Source organism: Rhinolophus sinicus, chromosome 9 (genome assembly GCF_057876585.1).
Source record: "Rhinolophus sinicus isolate RSI-liver-muscle chromosome 9, RSI-T2T, whole genome shotgun sequence".
Classification (NCBI taxonomy): Eukaryota; Metazoa; Chordata; class Mammalia; order Chiroptera; family Rhinolophidae; genus Rhinolophus; species Rhinolophus sinicus.
The window spans coordinates 783,274-809,207 of record NC_142509.1 but is presented as its reverse complement, the minus strand read 5'-3'; the positions used below and the strand labels follow the sequence as shown (position 1 = coordinate 809,207).

Genomic DNA, 25,934 nt, shown 5'->3' with positions numbered 1-25,934 from the left:
CGGTGCTGGCAGAGCCGGCCAGCGGGTCGATGCTCGCCACCGGAGCCGCGCATCTGCATGGCGGGCGCTCACGAGGCAGGCCGGGAGCAGGCTCTTGGCGCGCGGGGAGCCGAGTCCCATCGTCTATGACCATACCACCCTGAACGCGCCAGATCTCCTCTGATCTCGGGAGCTAAGCAGGGAGGGGCCTGGTTAGTGCTTGGATGGGAGACCGCCTGGGAATACCTGTAGGCTTTTGCTCGCCTCTCCTTTTGCGCCGCCGCCCCTGCGTGGCTCCCTCCGAACCCCTGCCGCCCCTTGCCCCTCTGCAGCCGCCCATCCAGCCGAAGGTCCCCCTGGCCAGAGGCCGGTCAGCCACCCGGCGCTACAAGCTGGCAGCCCCGGCCGCACACCAGGCCCGTCGGCCAGGGCTCACCCCCACACCCTCTTCTTAGTCCTCTTCGCTGAGGCAGGCAGTCAGCCAGCAGCAGTTAGCCGAGCCTGTGTCTCCGCCGGCAGGCACCTCTCCCCACACCCCCGCGCGCCCCCTCCCATCGCCCACAAGAGCCAGGAACCCTCCCTTCCCGCAGTGGCCCCAACACACAGGGTACAAAGTGCCGGGACAAAGCAGGGGACTGAGGGAGGAGCACCCCAACACACCGCACGCCCTCGGACTCCAGGAGAGACCACCACAAGGGGAAGTGCAGGCACGCAGGCACACAACACTCTCAACCAGGGTGCCTGTGGGCTGCCACTCTCCTCCCGCGGGGCGGGGGGTTCCTGGGCGGGGCTCGGAGCCCACTGGCCCTCCCGCCCGGCCCGGGGGCTTCAAGGGTGACTTTCAATGCCCGGGCACTGCCTCCTTAGTGGAGCCCAGCCACGGGCATGACCACACTTCGGTTGAGAAGCTGCCACTTCAAAGCAGCGTCAGTGCGTCTGTCCCAGTCCGTGTGCCCTCTTGTGCGTCCCTCCCCCCTCCCCCACCCCATGTCTCTCTGGCTCTGTGACGTGCCTGTTGGGCTCTGGCTCTGGCTCAGGAGCTCTCTCCCCGCGTGCCAGCCCCCTCTTTCTCTGTCTCTGTCCATGTCTCTCTGTATGTCTAGATACATACATGTACATATACGAGCATATTTCCATCTCGCTCCCTCTTACTCCTCCTCCCGTTCTCTCTGTCGGTCCCTGTCCTGCGGGGACTCTGGTCCCTCTGCTCGCACAAGAACGCAGGATATGGCGAGGCCAAGAGGGAACACCAACAGAGCCACGGATAGGGGGCTCATAGCACTATGTCTCACGGGCGGCTGGCTCGGAGACACGGCAAGCCGGAGCCGCCCGATCCCCAACCTGTCGGCCGCTTCTCTGCCAACCCACCGACACACCGCCCGTCGACCCGCCAAGCGGGCCCACTGCAATCCGCGCCCCTCTGCAATTTGCAGTCCACCATCCGCGCTTCCTAGCTTGGCCACCGCAGCTCCTCCGGTGGCCAGTGGCCAACTGGCAACAGCTGATGGCCAAGCGGTCACAGCTGATGACCATGCAGCCCCCAAGCAGCACCCCTCCACGCGAGGCCCAGAGCCTGGAGAGTGCTCTCTGCGAGTCTGTCCCCACAGTCCCCGTCTGTCTCTCTCCGCCTCTCTCTTGCTCCGTCTCTGGCCTTCTCTCATCCTCTCTCTCACCTCCCTGGGTCAGGAGAGGTGACGTGTAGCCAGTGAAGGGACCGGACATCGGGCGGGGCTCCGGTCGCTGACGAGGGTTCCAGGGCCCAGACTGAAGGCTTGTGACGAAGGGTGGCTGCAGACTGGAGATGCTGCACCCTGGTGGCGCGGGTGGCTCTCCCTGGCTTTGGGCCTGTGGATGGGTCCGGTCAGGGCCAGGGCCTGGGTTGCACGTCCCTAGGGCCGGAGGGGACTGAGAGGACCCTGCGACCCCCTCGGTGGCCCTGAGAGGTGGGGACAGCACAGCAGCAAGGGGGGTGTGCGGTTGTGGGGCTGGGGGGAGATGAGAGGGGTTGGGGTAGGGGGGCGGGGTGAAAGCCCTTCGGGGCCTGGGGAGGCCCAGGATGCCAGGGCGCCCAGACATATGTCACAGTCAGGGAAGTGACAGAGGCCCGTGGAGCCACTGGGGGGCGCGAAGGGGCCTCGCTGCGGGCCAGGAGTAGCCCGTCGCCCACACCAGCGGCGTCCGGAGGAGGCGGGGAGCGGGCGGCAGGCGCTCGGGCAGACGTGCTCGCCACCCTAGCGGCCCAGCAGCACGGCGCGCGGTCAGAGGCAGGCCGGGAGCAGGCTCTTGGGGCGCGGGGAGCCGGGTCCCAGCGTCTACGGCCATACCACCCTGAACGCGCCCGATCTCCTCTGATCTCGGGAGCTAAGCAGGGAGGGGCCTGGTTAGTACTTGGATGGGAGACCGCCTGGGAATAGCTGCAGGCTTTTGCTCGCCTCTCCTTTTGCGCCGCCGCCCCGGCGTGGCTCCCTCCGAACCCCTGCCGCCCTTTGCCCCTCTGCAGCCGCCCAGGCAGCCGAAGGTCCCCCTGGCCAGAGGAGGGTCAGTCGCCCGGCACTACAAGCTCGCATCCCCGGCCGCACACCAGGCCTGTCGGCCAGGGCTCCCCCCCACTCCCTCTTCTTAGTGCTCTTCGCCGAGGCAGGCCGTCAGCCTGCAGCAGTCAGCCGCGTCTCGGTCGCCGCCGCCGCCGCCACCGCCATCGCAGGGCTCCCTCTCGCTCCCCGACCCTGCCGCCGCCGCAACCCCCAACGCCCAAGCCCAGGGCTGCCTGCCGGCGCAGGCCTCCACCAGGCTCTCTCCATCCCAGGACGTGCCGGTGCTTTGCACCTCGGCCCGAGCCCAGGGCACGCCCATCCCTGCGCCTGCCCCCGGGACCCGACACACAGGATCGGCGTGTCCTCGGGCAAACGGGACGCCCACCCGCCCCGCCCCACCGGAGTCTTCTGTCTCCGCTGGCAGGCACCTCGCCCCACACCCCCGCGCGTCCCCTCCCGTCTCCCACAAGAGCCAGGAGCCCTCCCTTCCCGCCGGCAACGGTGTCCCTGAAACACAGGGCACAAAGAGCCGGGACAAACCAGGGGACGGCGGGAGCAGCACCCCAACACACCACGCGCCATCGACTCCGGGGGAGACCACCACAAGGGCAGAGCAGGCACGCAGGCGCACAACCCTCACAACCAGGGTGCCTGGGGGCTGCCTCTCTCCTCCCGCGGGCGGGTGCCTGGGCGGGGCTCAGAGACCACAGGCCCTCCGGAGACCCTGGCGGCCCGCCCCGGAGGCTTCAATGGTGACTGCCAACGCCAGGGCAATGCCTCCTTAGCGGAGCCCAGCCCCGGGCACGACCACACTCCGGTGGAGGAGCTGCCACTTCAACACAGCCTCAGTGCGTCTGTAACAGTCCGTGTGCCCGCCTGTGCGTCCCTCACACCCTCCCCCACCCCATATCCGTCGGGCTCTGTGACGTGCCTGTTGGGCTCTGGCTCTGGCTCAGGAGCTCTCTCCCCGCGTGCCAGCCCCCTCTTTCTCTGTCTCTGTCCATGTCTCTCTGTATGTCTAGATACATACATGTACATATACGAGCATATTTCCATCTCGCTCCCTCTTACTCCTCCTCCCGTTCTGTCTGTCTGTCCCTGTCCTGCGGGGACTCTAGCCCCTCTGCCCGCACAAGAATGCAGGATTTGGCGAGGCCAAGAGGGAACACCAACAGACCACGGATAGGGGGCTCATAGCACCATGTCTCACGGGCGGCTGGCTCGGAGACTCGGCAAGCCGGAGCCGCCCGATCCCCAGCCTGCCGGCCGATTCTCTGCCAACCAACAGACCCACCAACCTACCGACCCACCAAGCCGGCCAACTGCAGTCCGCGCCCCTCTGCAATTTGCAGTCCACAATCCGCGCTTCCTAGCTTGGCCACCGCAGCTCCTCCGGTGGCCAGTGGCCAACTGGCAACAGCTGATGGCCAAGCGGTCACAGCTGATATCCATGCAGCCCGCACGCAGCACCCCTCCACGCGAGGCCCAGAGCCTGGAGAGTGCTCTCTGCGAGTCTGTCCCCACAGTCCCCGTCTGTCTCTCTCCGCCTCTCTCTTGCTCCGTCTCTGGCCTTCTCTCATCCTCTCTCTCACCTCCCTGGGTCAGGAGAGGTGACGTGTAGCCAGTGAAGTGAACAGTGATCGGGCGGGACGCCGGTCGCTGACGAGGGGCGAGAACCCAGAAAGAAGGCTGTGTGAGGAAGGGTGGCGGCAGACTGGAGGTGCTGCCCCCTGGTGGCGGGTGGCTCTCCCTGGCTTTGGGCCAGTGGGTGGGGCCGGCCAGGGCCAGGGCCTGGGTTGCACGTCCCTAGGGTGGAGGGGACTGAGAGGACCCTGCGACCCCCTCGGTGGCCCTGAGAGGTGGGGACAGCACAGCAGCAAGGGGGGTGTGCGGTTGTGGGGCTGGGGGGAGATGAGAGGGGTTGGGGTAGGGGGGCGGGGTGAATGCCCTTCGGGGCCTGGGGAGGCCCAGGATGCCAGGGCGCCCAGACATATGTCACAGTCAGGGAACTGACAGAGGCCCGTTAGAGCCACTGGGGGGCGCGAAGGGGCCTCGCTGCGGGCCAGGAGGAGCCCGTCGCCCACACCAGCGGCGTCTGGAGGAGGCGGGGAGCTGGCGGGAGGCGCTCGGGCAGACATGCTCGCCACCCGAGCGGCCCAGCAGCATGGCGTGCGCTCAGAAGCAGGTCGGGAGCAGGCTCTTGGAGTGCCGGGAGCCGGGTCCCAGCGCCTAAGGCCACACCACCCTGCACGCGCCAGATCTCGTCTGATCTCGGGAGCTAAGCAGGGAGGGGCCTGGTTAGTACTTGGATGGGAGACCGCCTGGGAATAGCTGCAGGCTTTTGCTCGCCTCTCCTTTTGCGCCGCGGCCCCGGCGTGGCTCCCTCCGAACCCCTGCCGCCCCTTGCCTCTCTGCAGCCGCCCAGCCAGCCGAAGGTCCCCCTGACCAGCAGAGGGTTAGCCGCCAGGCACTACAAGCTGGCAGCCCCGGCCGCACACCAGGCCCGTCGGCCAGGGCTGCCCCGCACACCCTCTTCTCAGTCCTCTTCAGTCCCGGAGGCTGTCATCTCGATCCCTTCGCCGACCTTCGATCGCCGCCACCGCCAACAGCGCTGCCCTCGCCCCCGCCGCCACCGCCAAATCCGCCGCCATCACCGCGATCTCCACACCCCCCTCCAGCGCTGACCTCACCCCTGCCCCCGCCCTTGCCACCGCCATCGCTGTACTGCTTCAATCTCCCGCCTCTGCTCTCCCGTCCTCCGCCGCCAGCACCGCCCTCTTCCCCGCTACCGCCGCCGCCGGCGCCAACCCTCCCCGCGCCCAGCGCCCGCCGACACAGCCCCCAACGCTGCCGCCGCCTCCATCGCCGACCTCGCAACCCTCCCGCGCCGCCGCCGCCGCGATCACCGCGCTCCCCACCCCCTCCGCCAGCGCTGCCCTCGCCCCCTCCCCGCCCCCGCTGCCGCCATCGCCGTACTCCCTCAAACTCCCTCCTCTGCTCTCCCCCCCTCGGCAGCCAGCACCGCGCTCCCCACCCCCGCCGCCGCCATTGCCGCACTCCCTCAATCTCCCTCCTCTGCTCTCCCCGCCTCCTGCACCGCCATCTCCCCCGCCCCCGCCCCAGGCCCGCCGCCGCCACCATCGCCATACTCCCTCAATCTCCCGCCTCTGCTCTCCCGGCCTCCTCCGCCCCCGCCGCCGCCGCCGACGCCGCCGCCGCCGCCATCGACCCCCGTGCCCCAGCGCCCACCGTCAAAGCCCCCATTGTCGCCACCGCCATCGCCGCCCTGGCGCCATCCTCGCGGTTGCCATCGCCTACCTCCCCACCCTCCCTCGCCTCCGCCGCGTCCCCCGCTGCCGCAGCCCCCCCCTCCGCAGCCGCCCAAGCCGCCGCCGCGGGGTCCTCCCACAACTCCCAAGCCCAGGGTTGCCTGCTGGTGCAGGCCTCCCCCAGCCTTGGGGGTGCGGTTGTTGGTAAACCTGGTGGCGGTAGGGGGGCGGGGTGTATGGCGGTCTGGGTCCGGGGAGTCCCAGGATGCCAGAGTTCCACGACTTCTGGCACCATCAGGGAAGTGGCAGTGTCCCATGGAGCCTCGGGTGGCGCGAAGGGGCCTCGCTGCCGGCCAGGAGTAGCCCGCCGCCCACGCCAGGGGCATTCGGAAGAGGCGGGGAGCCGGACTGGGGGGGGGGGACGCGGTGCTGGCAGAGCCGGCCAGCGGGTCGATGCTCGCCACCGGAGCCGCGCATCTGCATGGCGGGCGCTCACGAGGCAGGCCGGGAGCAGGCTCTTGGCGCGCGGGGAGCCGAGTCCCATCGTCTATGACCATACCACCCTGAACGCGCCAGATCTCCTCTGATCTCGGGAGCTAAGCAGGGAGGGGCCTGGTTAGTGCTTGGATGGGAGACCGCCTGGGAATACCTGTAGGCTTTTGCTCGCCTCTCCTTTTGCGCCGCCGCCCCTGCGTGGCTCCCTCCGAACCCCTGCCGCCCCTTGCCCCTCTGCAGCCGCCCATCCAGCCGAAGGTCCCCCTGGCCAGAGGCCGGTCAGCCACCCGGCGCTACAAGCTGGCAGCCCCGGCCGCACACCAGGCCCGTCGGCCAGGGCTCACCCCCACACCCTCTTCTTAGTCCTCTTCGCTGAGGCAGGCAGTCAGCCAGCAGCAGTTAGCCGAGCCTGTGTCTCCGCCGGCAGGCACCTCTCCCCACACCCCCGCGCGCCCCCTCCCATCGCCCACAAGAGCCAGGAACCCTCCCTTCCCGCAGTGGCCCCAACACACAGGGTACAAAGTGCCGGGACAAAGCAGGGGACTGAGGGAGGAGCACCCCAACACACCGCACGCCCTCGGACTCCAGGAGAGACCACCACAAGGGGAAGTGCAGGCACGCAGGCACACAACACTCTCAACCAGGGTGCCTGTGGGCTGCCACTCTCCTCCCGCGGGGCGGGGGGTTCCTGGGCGGGGCTCGGAGCCCACTGGCCCTCCCGCCCGGCCCGGGGGCTTCAAGGGTGACTTTCAATGCCCGGGCACTGCCTCCTTAGTGGAGCCCAGCCACGGGCATGACCACACTTCGGTTGAGAAGCTGCCACTTCAAAGCAGCGTCAGTGCGTCTGTCCCAGTCCGTGTGCCCGCTTGTGCGTCCCTCCCCCCTCCCCCACCCCATGTCTCTCTGGCTCTGTGACGTGCCTGTTGGGCTCTGGCTCTGGCTCAGGAGCTCTCTCCCCGCGTGCCAGCCCCCTCTTTCTCTGTCTCTGTCCATGTCTCTCTGTATGTCTAGATACATACATGTACATATACGAGCATATTTCCATCTCGCTCCCTCTTACTCCTCCTCCCGTTCTCTCTGTCGGTCCCTGTCCTGCGGGGACTCTGGTCCCTCTGCTCGCACAAGAACGCAGGATATGGCGAGGCCAAGAGGGAACACCAACAGAGCCACGGATAGGGGGCTCATAGCACTATGTCTCACGGGCGGCTGGCTCGGAGACACGGCAAGCCGGAGCCGCCCGATCCCCAACCTGTCGGCCGCTTCTCTGCCAACCCACCGACACACCGCCCGTCGACCCGCCAAGCGGGCCCACTGCAATCCGCGCCCCTCTGCAATTTGCAGTCCACCATCCGCGCTTCCTAGCTTGGCCACCGCAGCTCCTCCGGTGGCCAGTGGCCAACTGGCAACAGCTGATGGCCAAGCGGTCACAGCTGATGACCATGCAGCCCCCAAGCAGCACCCCTCCACGCGAGGCCCAGAGCCTGGAGAGTGCTCTCTGCGAGTCTGTCCCCACAGTCCCCGTCTGTCTCTCTCCGCCTCTCTCTTGCTCCGTCTCTGGCCTTCTCTCATCCTCTCTCTCACCTCCCTGGGTCAGGAGAGGTGACGTGTAGCCAGTGAAGGGACCGGACATCGGGCGGGGCTCCGGTCGCTGACGAGGGTTCCAGGGCCCAGACTGAAGGCTTGTGATGAAGGGTGGCTGCAGACTGGAGATGCTGCACCCTGGTGGCGCGGGTGGCTCTCCCTGGCTTTGGGCCTGTGGATGGGTCCGGTCAGGGCCAGGGCCTGGGTTGCACGTCCCTAGGGCCGGAGGGGACTGAGAGGACCCTGCGACCCCCTCGGTGGCCGTGAGAGGTGGGGACAGCACAGCAGCAAGGGGGGTGTGCGGTTGTGGGGCTGGGGGGAGATGAGAGGGGTTGGGGTAGGGGGGCGGGGTGAATGCCCTTCGGGGCCTGGGGAGGCCCAGGATGCCAGGGCGCCCAGACATATGTCACAGTCAGGGAAGTGACAGAGGCCCGTGGAGTCACTGGGGGGCGCGAAGGGGCCTCGCTGCTGGCCAGGAGTAGCCCGTCGCCCACACCAGCGGCGTCCGGAGGAGGCGGGGAGCGGGCGGCAGGCGCTCAGGCAGACGTGCTCGCCACCCTAGCGGCCCAGCAGCACGGCGCGCGGTCAGAGGCAGGCCGGGAGCAGGCTCTTGGGGCGCGGGGAGCCGGGTCCCAGCGTCTACGGCCATACCACCCTGAACGCGCCCGATCTCCTCTGATCTCGGGAGCTAAGCAGGGAGGGGCCTGGTTAGTACTTGGATGGGAGACCGCCTGGGAATAGCTGCAGGCTTTTGCTCGCCTCTCCTTTTGCGCCGCCGCCCCGGCGTGGCTCCCTCCGAACCCCTGCCGCCCTTTGCCCCTCTGCAGCCGCCCAGGCAGCCGAAGGTCCCCCTGGCCAGAGGAGGGTCAGTCGCCCGGCACTACAAGCTCGCATCCCCGGCCGCACACCAGGCCTGTCGGCCAGGGCTCCCCCCCACTCCCTCTTCTTAGTGCTCTTCGCCGAGGCAGGCCGTCAGCCTGCAGCAGTCAGCCGCGTCTCGGTCGCCGCCACCGCCATCGCAGGGCTCCCTCTCGCTCCCCGACCCTGCCGCCGCCGCAACCCCCAACGCCCAAGCCCAGGGCTGCCTGCCGGCGCAGGCCTCCACCAGGCTCTCTCCATCCCAGGACGTGCCGGTGCTTTGCACCTCGGCCCGAGCCCAGGGCACGCCCATCCCTGCGCCTGCCCCCGGGACCCGACACACAGGATCGGCGTGTCCTCGGGCAAACGGGACGCCCACCCGCCCCGCCCCACCGGAGTCTTCTGTCTCCGCTGGCAGGCACCTCCCCCCACACCCCCGCGCGCCCCTCCCGTCTCCCACAAGAGCCAGGTGCCCTCCCTTCCCGCCGGCCACGGTGTCCCTGAAACACAGGGCACAAAGAGCCGGGACAAACCAGGGGACGGCGGGAGCAGCACCCCAACACACCACGCGCCATCGACTCCGGGGGAGACCACCACAAGGGCAGAGCAGGCAAGCAGGCGCACAACCCTCACAACCAGGGTGCCTGGGGGCTGCCACTCTCCTCCCGCGGGCGGGTGCCTGGGCGGGGCTCAGAGACCACAGGCCCTCCGGAGACCCTGGCGGCCCGCCCCGGAGGCTTCAATGGTGACTGCCAACGCCAGGGCAATGCCTCCTTAGCGGAGCCCAGCCCCGGGCACGACCACACTCCGGTGGAGGAGCTGCCACTTCAACACAGCCTCAGTGCGTCTGTAACAGTCCGTGTGCCCGCCTGTGCGTCCCTCACACCCTCCCCCACCCCATATCCGTCGGGCTCTGTGACGTGCCTGTTGGGCTCTGGCTCTGGCTCAGGAGCTCTCTCCCCGCGTGCCAGCCCCCTCTTTCTCTGTCTCTGTCCATGTCTCTCTGTATGTCTAGATACACACATGTACATATACGAGCATATTTCCATCTCGCTCCCTCTTACTCCTCCTCCCGTTCTGTCTGTCTGTCCCTGTCCTGCGGGGACTCTAGCCCCTCTGCCCGCACAAGAATGCAGGATTTGGCGAGGCCAAGAGGGAACACCAACAGACCACGGATAGGGGGCTCATAGCACCATGTCTCACGGGCGGCTGGCTCGGAGACTCGGCAAGCCGGAGCCGCCCGATCCCCAGCCTGCCGGCCGATTCTCTGCCAACCAACAGACCCACCAACCTACCGACCCACCAAGCCGGCCAACTGCAGTCCGCGCCCCTCTGCAATTTGCAGTCCACAATCCGCGCTTCCTAGCTTGGCCACCGCAGCTCTGCCGGTGGCCAATGGCCAACTGGCAACAGCTGATGGCCAAGCGGTCACAGCTGATATCCATGCAGCCCGCACGCAGCACCCCTCCACGCGAGGCCCAGAGCCTGGAGAGTGCTCTCTGCGAGTCTGTCCCCACAGTCCCCGTCTGTCTCTCTCCGCCTCTCTCTTGCTCCGTCTCTGGCCTTCTCTCATCCTCTCTCTCACCTCCCTGGGTCAGGAGAGGTGACGTGTAGCCAGTGAAGTGAACAGTGATCGGGCGGGACGCCGGTCGCTGACGAGGGGCGAGAACCCAGAAAGAAGGCTGTGTGAGGAAGGGTGGCGGCAGACTGGAGGTGCTGCCCCCTGGTGGCGGGTGGCTCTCCCTGGCTTTGGGCCAGTGGGTGGGGCCGGCCAGGGCCAGGGCCTGGGTTGCACGTCCCTAGGGTGGAGGGGACTGAGAGGACCCTGCGACCCCCTCGGTGGCCCTGAGAGGTGGGGACAGCACAGCAGCAAGGGGGGTGTGCGGTTGTGGGGCTGGGGGGAGATGAGAGGGGTTGGGGTAGGGGGGCGGGGTAAAAGCCCTTCGGGGCCTGGGGAGGCCCAGGATGCCAGGGCGCCCAGACATATGTCACAGTCAGGGAACTGACAGAGGCCCGTTAGAGCCACTGGGGGGCGCGAAGGGGCCTCGCTGCGGGCCAGGAGGAGCCCGTCGCCCACACCAGCGGCGTCTGGAGGAGGCGGGGAGCTGGCGGGAGGCGCTCGGGCAGACATGCTCGCCACCCGAGCGGCCCAGCAGCATGGCGTGCGCTCAGAAGCAGGTCGGGAGCAGGCTCTTGGAGTGCCGGGAGCCGGGTCCCAGCGCCTAAGGCCACACCACCCTGCACGCGCCAGATCTCGTCTGATCTCGGGAGCTAAGCAGGGAGGGGCCTGGTTAGTACTTGGATGGGAGACCGCCTGGGAATAGCTGCAGGCTTTTGCTCGCCTCTCCTTTTGCGCCGCGGCCCCGGCGTGGCTCCCTCCGAACCCCTGCCGCCCCTTGCCTCTCTGCAGCCGCCCAGCCAGCCGAAGGTCCCCCTGACCAGCAGAGGGTTAGCCGCCAGGCACTACAAGCTGGCAGCCCCGGCCGCACACCAGGCCCGTCGGCCAGGGCTCCCCCGCACACCCTCTTCTCAGTCCTCTTCAGTCCCGGAGGCTGTCATCTCGATCCCTTCGCCGACCTTCGATCGCCGCCCCCGCTAACAGCGCTGCCCTCGCCCCCGCCGCCACCGCCAAATCCGCCGCCATCACCGCGATCTCCACACCCCCCTCCAGCGCTGACCTCACCCCTGCCCCCGCCCTCGCCACCGCCATCGCTGTACTGCTTCAATCTCCCGCCTCTGCTCTCCCCTCCTCTGCCGCCAGCACCGCCCTCTTCCCCGCTACCGCCGCCGCCGGCGCCAACCCTCCCCGCGCCCAGCGCCCGCCGACACAGCCCCCAACGCTGCCGCCGCCTCCATCGCCGACCTCGCAACCCTCCCGCGCCGCAGCCGCCGCCGCCGCCGCCGCCGCCGCCGCCGCCATCGCTGCTCGCGATCAGCCCCCGCTTCTCCCGCCGCCGCCGCCGCGATCACCGCGCTCCCCACCCCCTCCGCCAGCGCTGCCCTCGCCCCCTCCCCGCCCCCGCTGCCGCCATCGCCGTACTCCCTCAAACTCCCTCCTCTGCTCTCCCCCCCTCGGCCGCCAGCACCGCGCTCCCCACCCCCGCCCCCGCCGCCGCCATTGCCGCACTCCCTCAATCTCCCTCCTCTGCTCTCCCCGCCTCCTGCACCGCCATCTCCCCCGCCCCCGCCCCAGGCCCGCCGCCGCCACCATCGCCATACTCCCTCAATCTCCCGCCTCTGCTCTCCCGGCCTCCTCCGCCCCCGCCGCCGCCGCCGACGCCGCCGCCGCCGCCATCGACCCCCGTGCCCAGCGCCCACCGTCAAAGCCCCCATTGTCGCCACCGCCATCGCCGCCCTGGCGCCATCCTCGCGGTTGCCATCGCCTACCTCCCCACCCTCCCTCGCCTCCGCCGCGTCCCCCGCCGCCGCAGCCCCCCCCTCCGCAGCCGCCCAAGCCGCCGCCGCGGGGTCCTCCCACAACTCCCAAGCCCAGGGTTGCCTGCTGGTGCAGGCCTCCCCCAGCCTTGGGGGTGCGGTTGTTGGTAAACCTGGTGGCGGTAGGGGGGCGGGGTGTATGGCGGTCTGGGTCCGGGGAGTCCCAGGATGCCAGAGTTCCACGACTTCTGGCACCATCAGGGAAGTGGCAGTGTCCCATGGAGCCTCGGGTGGCGCGAAGGGGCCTCGCTGCCGGCCAGGAGTAGCCCGCCGCCCACGCCAGGGGCATTCGGAAGAGGCGGGGAGCCGGACTGGGGGGGGGGGACGCGGTGCTGGCAGAGCCGGCCAGCGGGTCGATGCTCGCCACCGGAGCCGCGCATCTGCATGGCGGGCGCTCACGAGGCAGGCCGGGAGCAGGCTCTTGGCGCGCGGGGAGCCGAGTCCCATCGTCTATGACCATACCACCCTGAACGCGCCCGATCTCCTCTGATCTCGGGAGCTAAGCAGGGAGGGGCCTGGTTAGTGCTTGGATGGGAGACCGCCTGGGAATACCTGTAGGCTTTTGCTCGCCTCTCCTTTTGCGCCGCCGCCCCTGCGTGGCTCCCTCCGAACCCCTGCCGCCCCTTGCCCCTCTGCAGCCGCCCATCCAGCCGAAGGTCCCCCTGGCCAGAGGCCGGTCAGCCACCCGGCGCTACAAGCTGGCAGCCCCGGCCGCACACCAGGCCCGTCGGCCAGGGCTCACCCCCACACCCTCTTCTTAGTCCTCTTCGCTGAGGCAGGCAGTCAGCCAGCAGCAGTTAGCCGAGCCTGTGTCTCCGCCGGCAGGCACCTCTCCCCACACCCCCGCGCGCCCCCTCCCATCGCCCACAAGAGCCAGGAACCCTCCCTTCCCGCAGTGGCCCCAACACACAGGGTACAAAGTGCCGGGACAAAGCAGGGGACTGAGGGAGGAGCACCCCAACACACCGCACGCCCTCGGACTCCAGGAGAGACCACCACAAGGGGAAGTGCAGGCACGCAGGCACACAACACTCTCAACCAGGGTGCCTGTGGGCTGCCACTCTCCTCCCGCGGGGCGGGGGGTTCCTGGGCGGGGCTCGGAGCCCACTGGCCCTCCCGCCCGGCCCGGGGGCTTCAAGGGTGACTTTCAATGCCCGGGCACTGCCTCCTTAGTGGAGCCCAGCCACGGGCATGACCACACTTCGGTTGAGAAGCTGCCACTTCAAAGCAGCGTCAGTGCGTCTGTCCCAGTCCGTGTGCCCGCTTGTGCGTCCCTCCCCCCTCCCCCACCCCATGTCTCTCTGGCTCTGTGACGTGCCTGTTGGGCTCTGGCTCTGGCTCAGGAGCTCTCTCCCCGCGTGCCAGCCCCCTCTTTCTCTGTCTCTGTCCATGTCTCTCTGTATGTCTAGGTACATACAGGTACATATAGGTGTGTATTTCGATCTCGCTCCCTCTTTCTCCTCCTCCCGTTCTCTCTGTCGGTCCCTGTCCTGCGGGGACTCTGGTCCCTCTGCCCGCACAAGAACGCAGGATATGGCGAGGCCAAGAGGGAACACCAACAGAGCCACGGATAGGGGGCTCATAGCACTATGTCTCACGGGCGGCTGGCTCGGAGACACGGCAAGCCGGAGCCGCCCGATCCCCAACCTGTCGGCCGCTTCTCTGCCAACCCACCGACACACCGCCCGTCGACCCGCCAAGCGGGCCCACTGCAATCCGCGCCCCTCTGCAATTTGCAGTCCACCATCCGCGCTTCCTAGCTTGGCCACCGCAGCTCCTCCGGTGGCCAGTGGCCAACTGGCAACAGCTGATGGCCAAGCGGTCACAGCTGATGACCATGCAGCCCCCAAGCAGCACCCCTCCACGCGAGGCCCAGAGCCTGGAGAGTGCTCTCTGCGAGTCTGTCCCCACAGTCCCCGTCTGTCTCTCTCCGCCTCTCTCTTGCTCCGTCTCTGGCCTTCTCTCATCCTCTCTCTCACCTCCCTGGGTCAGGAGAGGTGACGTGTAGCCAGTGAAGGGACCGGACATCGGGCGGGGCTCCGGTCGCTGACGAGGGTTCCAGGGCCCAGACTGAAGGCTTGTGATGAAGGGTGGCTGCAGACTGGAGATGCTGCACCCTGGTGGCGCGGGTGGCTCTCCCTGGCTTTGGGCCTGTGGATGGGTCCGGTCAGGGCCAGGGCCTGGGTTGCACGTCCCTAGGGCCGGAGGGGACTGAGAGGACCCTGCGACATCCTCGGTGGCCCTGAGAGGTGGGGACAGCACAGCAGCAAGGGGGGTGTGCGGTTGTGGGGCTGGGGGGAGATGAGAGGGGTTGGGGTAGGGGGGCGGGGTGAAAGCCCTTCGGGGCCTGGGGAGGCCCAGGATGCCAGGGCGCCCAGACATATGTCACTGTCAGGGAAGTGACAGAGGCCCGTGGAGCCACTGGGGGGCGCGAAGGGGCCTCGCTGCGGGCCAGGAGTAGCCCGTCGCCCACACCAGCGGCGTCCGGAGGAGGCGGGGAGCGGGCGGCAGGCGCTCGGGCAGACGTGCTCGCCACCCTAGCGGCCCAGCAGCACGGCGCGCGGTCAGAGGCAGGCCGGGAGCAGGCTCTTGGGGCGCGGGGAGCCGGGTCCCAGCGTCTACGGCCATACCACCCTGAACGCGCCCGATCTCCTCTGATCTCGGGAGCTAAGCAGGGAGGGGCCTGGTTAGTACTTGGATGGGAGACCGCCTGGGAATAGCTGCAGGCTTTTGCTCGCCTCTCCTTTTGCGCCGCCGCCCCGGCGTGGCTCCCTCCGAACCCCTGCCGCCCTTTGCCCCTCTGCAGCCGCCCAGGCAGCCGAAGGTCCCCCTGGCCAGAGGAGGGTCAGTCGCCCGGCACTACAAGCTCGCATCCCCGGCCGCACACCAGGCCTGTCGGCCAGGGCTCCCCCCCACTCCCTCTTCTTAGTGCTCTTCGCCGAGGCAGGCCGTCAGCCTGCAGCAGTCAGCCGCGTCTCGGTCGCCGCCGCCGCCGCCACCGCCATCGCAGGGCTCCCTCTCGCTCCCCGACCCTGCCGCCGCCGCAACCCCCAACGCCCAAGCCCAGGGCTGCCTGCCGGCGCAGGCCTCCACCAGGCTCTCTCCATCCCAGGACGTGCCGGTGCTTTGCACCTCGGCCCGAGCCCAGGGCACGCCCATCCCTGCGCCTGCCCCCGGGACCCGACACACAGGATCGGCGTGTCCTCGGGCAAACGGGACGCCCACCCGCCCCGCCCCACCGGAGTCTTCTGTCTCCGCTGGCAGGCACCTCGCCCCACACCCCCGCGCGTCCCCTCCCGTCTCCCACAAGAGCCAGGAGCCCTCCCTTCCCGCCGGCCACGGTGTCCCTGAAACACAGGGCACAAAGAGCCGGGACAAACCAGGGGACGGCGGGAGCAGCACCCCAACACACCACGCGCCATCGACTCCGGGGGAGACCACCACAAGGGCAGAGCAGGCACGCAGGCGCACAACCCTCACAACCAGGGTGCCTGGGGGCTGCCACTCTCCTCCCGCGGGCGGGTGCCTGGGCGGGGCTCAGAGACCACAGGCCCTCCGGAGACCCTGGCGGCCCGCCCCGGAGGCTTCAATGGTGACTGCCAACGCCAGGGCAATGCCTCCTTAGCGGAGCCCAGCCCCGGGCACGACCACACTCCGGTGGAGGAGCTGCCACTTCAACACAGCCTCAGTGCGTCTGTAACAGTCCGTGTGCCCGCCTGTGCGTCCCTCACACCCTCCCCCACCCCATATCCGTCGGGCTCTGTGACGTGCCTGTTGGGCTCTGGCTCTGGCTCAGGAGCTCTCTCCCCGCGTGCCAGCCCCCTCTTTCTCTGTCTCTGTCCATGTCTCTCTGTATGTCTAGATACATACATGTACATATACGAGCATATTTCCATCTCGCTCCCTCTTACTCCTCCTCCCGTTCTGTCTGTCTGTCCCTGTCCTGCGGGGACTCTAGCCCCTCTGCCCGCACAAGAATGCAGGATTTGGCGAGGCCAAGAGGGAACACCAACAGACCACGGATAGGGGGCTCATAGCACCATGTCTCACGGGCGGCTGGCTCGGAGACTCGGCAAGCCGGAGCCGCCCGATCCCCAGCCTGCCGGCCGATTCTCTGCCAACCAACAGACCCACCAACCTACCGACCCACCAAGCCGGCCAACTGCAGTCCGCGCCCCTCTGCAATTTGCAGTCCACAATCCGCGCTTCCTAGCTTGGCCACTGCAGCTCTGCCGGTGGCCAATGGCCAACTGGCAACAGCTGATGGCCAAGCGGTCACAGCTGATATCCATGCAGCCCGCACGCAGCACCCCTCCACGCGAGGCCCAGAGCCTGGAGAGTGCTCTCTGCGAGTCTGTCCCCACAGTCCCCGTCTGTCTCTCTCCGCCTCTCTCTTGCTCCGTCTCTGGCCTTCTCTCATCCTCTCTCTCACCTCCCTGGGTCAGGAGAGGTGACGTGTAGCCAGTGAAGTGAACAGATATCGGGCGGGACGCCGGTCGCTGACGAGGGGCGAGAACCCAGAAAGAAGGCTGTGTGAGGAAGGGTGGCGGCAGACTGGAGGTGCTGCCCCCTGGTGGCGGGTGGCTCTCCCTGGCTTTGGGCCAGTGGGTGGGGCCGGCCAGGGCCAGGGCCTGGGTTGCACGTCCCTAGGGTGGAGGGGACTGAGAGGACCCTGCGACCCCCTCGGTGGCCCTGAGAGGTGGGGACAGCACAGCAGCAAGGGGGGTTTGCGGTTGTGGGGCTGGGGGGAGATGAGAGGGGTTGGGGTAGGGGGGCGGGGTAAAAGCCCTTCGGGGCCTGGGGAGGCCCAGGATGCCAGGGCGCCCAGACATATGTCACAGTCAGGGAACTGACAGAGGCCCGTTAGAGCCACTGGGGGGCACGAAGGGGCCTCGCTGCGGGCCAGGAGGAGCCCGTCGCCCACACCAGCGGCGTCTGGAGGAGGCGGGGAGCTGGCGGGAGGCGCTCGGGCAGACATGCTCGCCACCCGAGCGGCCCAGCAGCATGGCGTGCGCTCAGAAGCAGGTCGGGAGCAGGCTCTTGGAGTGCCGGGAGCCGGGTCCCAGCGCCTAAGGCCACACCACCCTGCACGCGCCAGATCTCGTCTGATCTCGGGAGCTAAGCAGGGAGGGGCCTGGTTAGTACTTGGATGGGAGACCGCCTGGGAATAGCTGCAGGCTTTTGCTCGCCTCTCCTTTTGCGCCGCGGCCCCGGCGTGGCTCCCTCCGAACCCCTGCCGCCCCTTGCCTCTCTGCAGCCGCCCAGCCAGCCGAAGGTCCCCCTGACCAGCAGAGGGTTAGCCGCCAGGCACTACAAGCTGGCAGCCCCGGCCGCACACCAGGCCCGTCGGCCAGGGCTCCCCCGCACACCCTCTTCTCAGTCCTCTTCAGTCCCGGAGGCTGTCATCTCGATCCCTTCGCCGACCTTCGATCGCCGCCACCGCCAACAGCGCTGCCCTCGCCCCCGCCGCCACCGCCAAATCCGCCGCCATCACCGCGATCTCCACACCCCCCTCCAGCGCTGACCTCACCCCTGCCCCCGCCCTCGCCACCGCCATCGCTGTAGTGCTTCAATCTCCCGCCTCTGCTCTCCCCTCCTCCGCCGCCAGCACCGCCCTCTTCCCCGCTACCGCCGCCGCCGGCGCCAACCCTCCCCGCGCCCAGCGCCCGCCGACACAGCCCCCAACGCTGCCGCCGCCTCCATCGCCGACCTCGCAACCCTCCCGCGCCGCAGCCGACGCCGCCATCGCTGCTCGCGATCAGCCCCCGCTTCTCCCGCTGCCGCCGCCGCGATCACCGCGCTCCCCACCCCCTCCGCCAGCGCTGCCCTCGCCCCCTCCCCGCCCCCGCTGCCGCCATCGCCGTACTCCCTCAAACTCCCTCCTCTGCTCTCCCCCCCTCGGCCGCCAGCACCGCGCTCCCCACCCCCGCCCCCGCCGCCGCCATTGCCGCACTCCCTCAATCTCCCTCCTCTGCTCTCCCCGCCTCCTGCACCGCCATCTCCCCCGCCCCCGCCCCAGGCCCGCCGCCGCCACCATCGCCATACTCCCTCAATCTCCCGCCTCTGCTCTCCCGGCCTCCTCCGTCCCCGCCGCTGCCGCCGACGCCGCCGCCGCCGCCGCCATCGACCCCCGTGCCCCAGCGCCCACCGTCAAAGCCCCCATTGTCGCCACCGCCATCGCCGCCCTGGCGCCATCCTCGCGGTTGCCATCGCCTACCTCCCCACCCTCCCTCGCCTCCGCCGCGTCCCCCGCCGCCGCAGCCCCCCCCTCCGCAGCCGCCCAAGCCGCCGCCGCGGGGTCCTCCCACAACTCCCAAGCCCAGGGTTGCCTGCTGGTGCAGGCCTCCCCCAGCCTTGGGGGTGCGGTTGTTGGTAAACCTGGTGGCGGTAGGGGGGCGGGGTGTATGGCGGTCTGGGTCCGGGGAGTCCCAGGATGCCAGAGTTCCACGACTTCTGGCACCATCAAGGAAGTGGCAGTGTCCCATGGAGCCTCGGGTGGCGCGAAGGGGCCTCGCTGCCGGCCAGGAGTAGCCCGCCGCCCACGCCAGGGGCATTCGGAAGAGGCGGGGAGCCGGACTGGGGGGGGGGGACGCGGTGCTGGCAGAGCCGGCCAGCGGGTCGATGCTCGCCACCGGAGCCGCGCATCTGCATGGCGGGCGCTCACGAGGCAGGCCGGGAGCAGGCTCTTGGCGCGCGGGGAGCCGAGTCCCATCGTCTATGACCATACCACCCTGAACGCGCCCGATCTCCTCTGATCTCGGGAGCTAAGCAGGGAGGGGCCTGGTTAGTGCTTGGATGGGAGACCGCCTGGGAATACCTGTAGGCTTTTGCTCGCCTCTCCTTTTGCGCCGCCGTCCCTGCGTGGCTCCCTCCGAACCCCTGCCGCCCCTTGCCCCTCTGCAGCCGCCCATCCAGCCGAAGGTCCCCCTGGCCAGAGGCCGGTCAGCCACCCGGCGCTACAAGCTGGCAGCCCCGGCCGCACACCAGGCCCGTCGGCCAGGGCTCACCCCCACACCCTCTTCTTAGTCCTCTTCGCTGAGGCAGGCAGTCAGCCAGCAGCAGTTAGCCGAGCCTGTGTCTCCGCCGGCAGGCACCTCTCCCCACACCCCCGCGCGCCCCCTCCCATCGCACACAAGAGCCAGGAACCCTCCCTTCCCTCAGTGGCCCCAACACACAGGGTACAAAGTGCCGGGACAAAGCAGGGGACTGAGGGAGGAGCACCCCAACACACCGCACGCCCTCGGACTCCAGGAGAGACCACCACAAGGGGAAGTGCAGGCACGCAGGCACACAACACTCTCAACCAGGGTGCCTGTGGGCTGCCACTCTCCTCCCGCGGGGCGGGGGGTTCCTGGGCGGGGCTCGGAGCCCACTGGCCCTCCCGCCCGGCCCGGGGGCTTCAAGGGTGACTTTCAATGCCCGGGCACTGCCTCCTTAGTGGAGCCCAGCCACGGGCATGACCACACTTCGGTTGAGAAGCAGCCACTTCAAAGCAGCGTCAGTGCGTCTGTCCCAGTCCGTGTGCCCGCTTGTGCGTCCCTCTCCCCTCCCCCACCCCATGTCTCTCTGGCTCTGTGACGTGCCTGTTGGGCTCTGGCTCTGGCTCAGGAGCTCTCTCCCCGCGTGCCAGCCCCCTCTTTCTCTGTCTCTGTCCATGTCTCTCTGTATGTCTAGGTACATACAGGTACATATAGGTGTGTATTTCGATCTCACTCCCTCTTTCTCCTCCTCCCGTTCTCTCTGTCGGTCCCTGTCCTGCGGGGACTCTGGTCCCTCTGCCCGCACAAGAACGCAGGATATGGCGAGGCCAAGAGGGAACACCAACAGAGCCACGGATAGGGGGCTCATAGCACTATGTCTCACGGGCGGCTGGCTCGGAGACACGGCAAGCCGGAGCCGCCCGATCCCCAACCTGTCGGCCGCTTCTCTGCCAACCCACCGACACACCGCCCGTCGACCCGCCAAGCGGGCCCACTGCAATCCGCGCCCCTCTGCAATTTGCAGTCCACCATCCGCGCTTCCTAGCTTGGCCACCGCAGCTCCTCCGGTGGCCAGTGGCCAACTGGCAACAGCTGATGGCCAAGCGGTCACAGCTGATGACCATGCAGCCCCCAAGGAGCACCCCTCCACGCGAGGCCCAGAGCCTGGAGAGTGCTCTCTGCGAGTCTGTCCCCACAGTCCCCGTCTGTCTCTCTCCGCCTCTCTTTTGCTCCGTCTCTGGCCTTCTCTCATCCTCTCTCTCACCTCCCTGGGTCATGAGAGGTGACGTGTAGCCAGTGAAGGGACCGGACATCGGGCGGGGCTCCGGTCGCTGACGAGGGTTCCAGGGCCCAGACTGAAGGCTTGTGACGAAGGGTGGCTGCAGACTAGAGATGCTGCACCCTGGTGGCGCGGGTGGCTCTCCCTGGCTTTGGGCCTGTGGATGGGTCCGGTCAGGGCCAGGGCCTGGGTTGCACGTCCCTAGGGCCGGAGGGGACTGAGAGGACCCTGCGACCCCCTCGGTGGCCCTGAGAGGTGGGGACAGCACAGCAGCAAGGGGGGTGTGCGGTTGTGGGGCTGGGGGGAGATGAGAGGGGTTGGGGTAGGGGGGCGGGGTGAAAGCCCTTCGGGGCCTGGGGAGGCCCAGGATGCCAGGGCGCCCAGACATATGTCACAGTCAGGGAAGTGACAGAAGCCCGTGGAGCCACTGGGGGGCGCGAAGGGGCCTCGCTGCGGGCCAGGAGTAGCCCGTCGCCCACACCAGCGGCGTCCGGAGGAGGCGGGGAGCGGGCGGCAGGCGCTCGGGCAGACGTGCTCGCCACCCTAGCGGACCAGCAGCACGGCGCGCGGTCAGAGGCAGGCCGGGAGCAGGCTCTTGGGGCGCGGGGAGCCGGGTCCCAGCGTCTACGGCCATACCACCCTGAACGCGCCCGATCTCCTCTGATCTCGGGAGCTAAGCAGGGAGGGGCCTGGTTAGTACTTGGATGGGAGACCGCCTGGGAATAGCTGCAGGCTTTTGCTCGCCTCTCCTTTTGCGCCGCCGCCCCGGCGTGGCTCCCTCCGAACCCCTGCCGCCCTTTGCCCCTCTGCAGCCGCCCAGGCAGCCGAAGGTCCCCCTGGCCAGAGGAGGGTCAGTCGCCCGGCACTACAAGCTCGCATCCCCGGCCGCACACCAGGCCTGTCGGCCAGGGCTCCCCCCCACTCCCTCTTCTTAGTGCTCTTCGCCGAGGCAGGCCGTCAGCCTGCAGCAGTCAGCCGCGTCTCGGTCGCCGCCGCCGCCGCCACCGCCATCGCAGGGCTCCCTCTCGCTCCCCGACCCTGCCGCCGCCGCAACCCCCAACGCCCAAGCCCAGGGCTGCCTGCCGGCGCAGGCCTCCACCAGGCTCTCTCCATCCCAGGACGTGCCGGTGCTTTGCACCTCGGCCCGAGCCCAGGGCACGCCCATCCCTGCGCCTGCCCCCGGGACCCGACACACAGGATCGGCGTGTCCTCGGGCAAACGGGACGCCCACCCGCCCCGCCCCACCGGAGTCTTCTGTCTCCGCTGGCAGGCACCTCGCCCCACACCCCCGCGCGCCCCTCCCGTCTCCCACAAGAGCCAGGAGCCCTCCCTTCCCGCCAGCCACGGTGTCCCTGAAACACAGGGCACAAAGAGCCGGGACAAACCAGGGGACGGCGGGAGCAGCACCCCAACACACCACGCGCCATCGACTCCGGGGGAGACCACCACAAGGGCAGAGCAGGCACGCAGGCGCACAACCCTCACAACCAGGGTGCCTGGGGGCTAACTCTCTCCTCCCGCGGGCGGGTGCCTGGGCGGGGCTCAGAGACCACAGGCCCTCCGGAGACCCTGGCGGCCCGCCCCGGAGGCTTCAATGGTGACTGCCAACGCCAGGGCAATGCCTCCTTAGCGGAGCCCAGCCCCGGGCACGACCACACTCCGGTGGAGGAGCTGCCACTTCAACACAGCCTCAGTGCGTCTGTAACAGTCCGTGTGCCCGCCTGTGCGTCCCTCACACCCTCCCCCACCCCATATCCCTCGGGCTCTGTGACGTGCCTGTTGGGCTCTGGCTCTGGCTCAGGAGCTCTCTCCCCGCGTGCCAGCCCCCTCTTTCTCTGTCTCTGTCCATGTCTCTCTGTATGTCTAGATACACACATGTACATATACGAGCATATTTCCATCTCGCTCCCTCTTACTCCTCCTCCCGTTCTGTCTGTCTGTCCCTGTCCTGCGGGGACTCTAGCCCCTCTGCCCGCACAAGAATGCAGGATTTGGCGAGGCCAAGAGGGAACACCAACAGACCACGGATAGGGGGCTCATAGCACCATGTCTCACGGGCGGCTGGCTCGGAGACTCGGCAAGCCGGAGCCGCCCGATCCCCAGCCTGCCGGCCGATTCTCTACCAACCAACAGACCCACCAACCTACCGACCCACCAAGCCGGCCAACTGCAGTCCGCGCCCCTCTGCAATTTGCAGTCCACAATCCGCGCTTCCTAGCTTGGCCACCGCAGCTCTGCCGGTGGCCAATGGCCAACTGGCAACAGCTGATGGCCAAGCGGTCACAGCTGATATCCATGCAGCCCGCACGCAGCACCCCTCCACGCGAGGCCCAGAGCCTGGAGAGTGCTCTCTGCGAGTCTGTCCCCACAGTCCCCGTCTGTCTCTCTCCGCCTCTCTCTTGCTCCGTCTCTGGCCTTCTCTCATCCTCTCTCTCACCTCCCTGGGTCAGGAGAGGTGACGTGTAGCCAGTGAAGTGAACAGTGATCGGGCGGGACGCCGGTCGCTGACGAGGGGCGAGAACCCAGAAAGAAGGCTGTGTGAGGAAGGGTGGCGGCAGACTGGAGGTGCTGCCCCCTGGTGGCGGGTGGCTCTCCCTGGCTTTGGGCCAGTGGGTGGGGCCGGCCAGGGCCAGGGCCTGGGTTGCACGTCCCTCTGGCCGGAGGGGACTGAGAGGACCCTGCGACCCCCTCGGTGGCCCTGAGAGGTGGGGACAGCACAGCAGCAAGGGGGGTGTGCGGTTGTGGGGCTGGGGGGAGATGAGAGGGGTTGGGGTAGGGGGGCGGGGTGAAAGCCCTTCGGGGCCTGGGGAGGCCCAGGATGCCAGGGCGCCCAGACATATGTCACAGTCAGGGAAGTGACAGAGGCCCGTGGAGCCACTGGGGGGCGCGAAGGGGCCTCGCTGCGGGCCAGGAGTAGCCCGTCGCCCACACCAGCGGCGTCCGGAGGAGGCGGGGAGCGGGCGGCAGGCGCTCGGGCAGACGTGCTCGCCACCCTAGCGGCCCAGCAGCACGGCGCGCGGTCAGAGGCAGGCCGGGAGCAGGCTCTTGGGGCGCGGGGAGCCGGGTCCCAGCGTCTACGGCCATACCACCCTGAACGCGCCCGATCTCCTCTGATCTCGGGAGCTAAGCAGGGAGGGGCCTGGTTAGTACTTGGATGGGAGACCGCCTGGGAATAGCTGCAGGCTTTTGCTCGCCTCTCCTTTTGCGCCGCCGCCCCGGCGTGGCTCCCTCCGAACCCCTGCCGCCCTTTGCCCCTCTGCAGCCGCCCAGGCAGCCGAAGGTCCCCCTGGCCAGAGGAGGGTCAGTCGCCCGGCACTACAAGCTCGCATCCCCGGCCGCACACCAGGCCTGTCGGCCAGGGCTCCCCCCCACTCCCTCTTCTTAGTGCTCTTCGCCGAGGCAGGCCGTCAGCCTGCAGCAGTCAGCCGCGTCTCGGTCGCCGCCGCCGCCGCCACCGCCATCGCAGGGCTCCCTCTCGCTCCCCGACCCTGCCGCCGCCGCAACCCCCAACGCCCAAGCCCAGGGCTGCCTGCCGCCGCAGGCCTCCACCAGGCTCTCTCCATCCCAGGACGTGCCGGTGCTTTGCACCTCGGCCCGAGCCCAGGGCACGCCCATCCCTGCGCCTGCCCCCGGGACCCGACACACAGGATCGGCGTGTCCTCGGGCAAACGGGACGCCCACCCGCCCCGCCCCACCGGAGTCTTCTTTCTCCGCTGGCAGGCACCTCGCCCCACACCCCCGCGCGTCCCCTCCCGTCTCCCACAAGAGCCAGGAGCCCTCCCTTCCCGCCGGCCACGGTGTCCCTGAAACACAGGGCACAAAGAGCCGGGACAAACCAGGGGACGGCGGGAGCAACACCCCAACACACCACGCGCCATCGACTCCGGGGGAGACCACCACAAGGGCAGAGCAGGCACGCAGGCGCACAACCCTCACAACCAGGGTGCCTGGGGGCTGCCACTCTCCTCCCGCGGGCGGGTGCCTGGGCGGGGCTCAGAGACCACAGGCCCTCCGGAGACCCTGGCGGCCCGCCCCGGAGGCTTCAATGGTGACTGCCAACCCCAGGGCAATGCCTCCTTAGCGGAGCCCAGCCCCGGGCACGACCACACTCCGGTGGAGGAGCTGCCACTTCAACACAGCCTCAGTGCGTCTGTAACAGTCCGTGTGCCCGCCTGTGCGTCCCTCACACCCTCCCCCACCCCATATCCGTCGGGCTCTGTGACGTGCCTGTTGGGCTCTGGCTCTGGCTCAGGAGCTCTCTCCCCGCGTGCCAGCCCCCTCTTTCTCTGTCTCTGTCCATGTCTCTCTGTATGTCTAGATACATACATGTACATATACGAGCATATTTCCATCTCGCTCCCTCTTACTCCTCCTCCCGTTCTGTCTGTCTGTCCCTGTCCTGCGGGGACTCTAGCCCCTCTGCCCGCACAAGAATGCAGGATTTGGCGAGGCCAAGAGGGAACACCAACAGACCACGGATAGGGGGCTCATAGCACCATGTCTCACGGGCGGCTGGCTGGGAGACTCGGCAAGCCGGAGCCGCCCGATCCCCAACCTGTCGGCCGCTTCTCTGCCAACCCACCGACACACCGCCCGTCGACCCGCCAAGCGGGCCCACTGCAATCCGCGCCCCTCTGCAATTTGCAGTCCACCATCCGCGCTTCCTAGCTTGGCCACCGCAGCTCCTCCGGTGGCCAGTGGCCAACTGGCAACAGCTGATGGCCAAGCGGTCACAGCTGATGACCATGCAGCCCCCAAGCAGCACCCCTCCACGCGAGGCCCAGAGCCTGGAGAGTGCTCTCTGCGAGTCTGTCCCCACAGTCCCCGTCTGTCTCTCTCCGCCTCTCTCTTGCTCCGTCTCTGGCCTTCTCTCATCCTCTCTCTCACCTCCCTGGGTCAGGAGAGGTGACGTGTAGCCAGTGAAGGGACCGGACATCGGGCGGGGCTCCGGTCGCTGACGAGGGTTCCAGGGCCCAGACTGAAGGCTTGTGATGAAGGGTGGCTGCAGACTGGAGATGCTGCACCCTGGTGGCGCGGGTGGCTCTCCCTGGCTTTGGGCCTGTGGATGGGTCCGGTCAGGGCCAGGGCCTGGGTTGCACGTCCCTAGGGCCGGAGGGGACTGAGAGGACCCTGCGACCCCCTCGGTGGCCCTGAGAGGTGGGGACAGCACAGCAGCAAGGGGGGTGTGCGGTTGTGGGGCTGGGGGGAGATGAGAGGGGTTGGGGTAGGGGGGCGGGGTGAAAGCCCTTCGGGGCCTGGGGAGGCCCAGGATGCCAGGGCGCCCAGACATATGTCACAGTCAGGGAAGTGACAGAGGCCCGTGGAGCCACTGGGGGGCGCGAAGGGGCCTCGCTGCGGGCCAGGAGTAGCCCGTCGCCCACACCAGCGGCGTCCGGAGGAGGCGGGGAGCGGGCGGCAGGCGCTCGGGCAGACGTGCTCGCCACCCTAGCGGCCCAGCAGCACGGCGCGCGGTCAGAGGCAGGCCGGGAGCAGGCTCTTGGGGCGCGGGGAGCCGGGTCCCAGC

The 25,934-nt window shown here is 68.7% G+C and overlaps 10 pseudogenes; all 10 read left to right on the top strand.

Moving 5' to 3' along the window:
- The first annotated feature begins 2,289 nt into the window (after positions 1–2,289).
- Positions 2,290–2,409, top strand: LOC148757213 (5S ribosomal RNA; annotated as a pseudogene).
- Positions 2,410–4,740: 2,331 nt separating this feature from the next.
- LOC148757212 (5S ribosomal RNA) lies at positions 4,741–4,860 on the top strand (annotated as a pseudogene).
- A 3,635-nt stretch (positions 4,861–8,495) lies between these two features.
- Positions 8,496–8,615, top strand: LOC148757211 (5S ribosomal RNA; annotated as a pseudogene).
- A 2,321-nt stretch (positions 8,616–10,936) lies between these two features.
- On the top strand, positions 10,937–11,056 carry LOC148757210 (5S ribosomal RNA; annotated as a pseudogene).
- A 1,543-nt stretch (positions 11,057–12,599) lies between these two features.
- Positions 12,600–12,718, top strand: LOC148757209 (5S ribosomal RNA; annotated as a pseudogene).
- A 2,049-nt stretch (positions 12,719–14,767) lies between these two features.
- Positions 14,768–14,887, top strand: LOC148757208 (5S ribosomal RNA; annotated as a pseudogene).
- A 2,331-nt stretch (positions 14,888–17,218) lies between these two features.
- On the top strand, positions 17,219–17,338 carry LOC148757207 (5S ribosomal RNA; annotated as a pseudogene).
- A 1,526-nt stretch (positions 17,339–18,864) lies between these two features.
- Positions 18,865–18,983, top strand: LOC148757206 (5S ribosomal RNA; annotated as a pseudogene).
- Positions 18,984–21,032: 2,049 nt separating this feature from the next.
- Positions 21,033–21,152, top strand: LOC148757205 (5S ribosomal RNA; annotated as a pseudogene).
- A 2,330-nt stretch (positions 21,153–23,482) lies between these two features.
- LOC148757204 (5S ribosomal RNA) lies at positions 23,483–23,602 on the top strand (annotated as a pseudogene).
- The last annotated feature ends 2,332 nt before the right edge of the window (positions 23,603–25,934 follow it).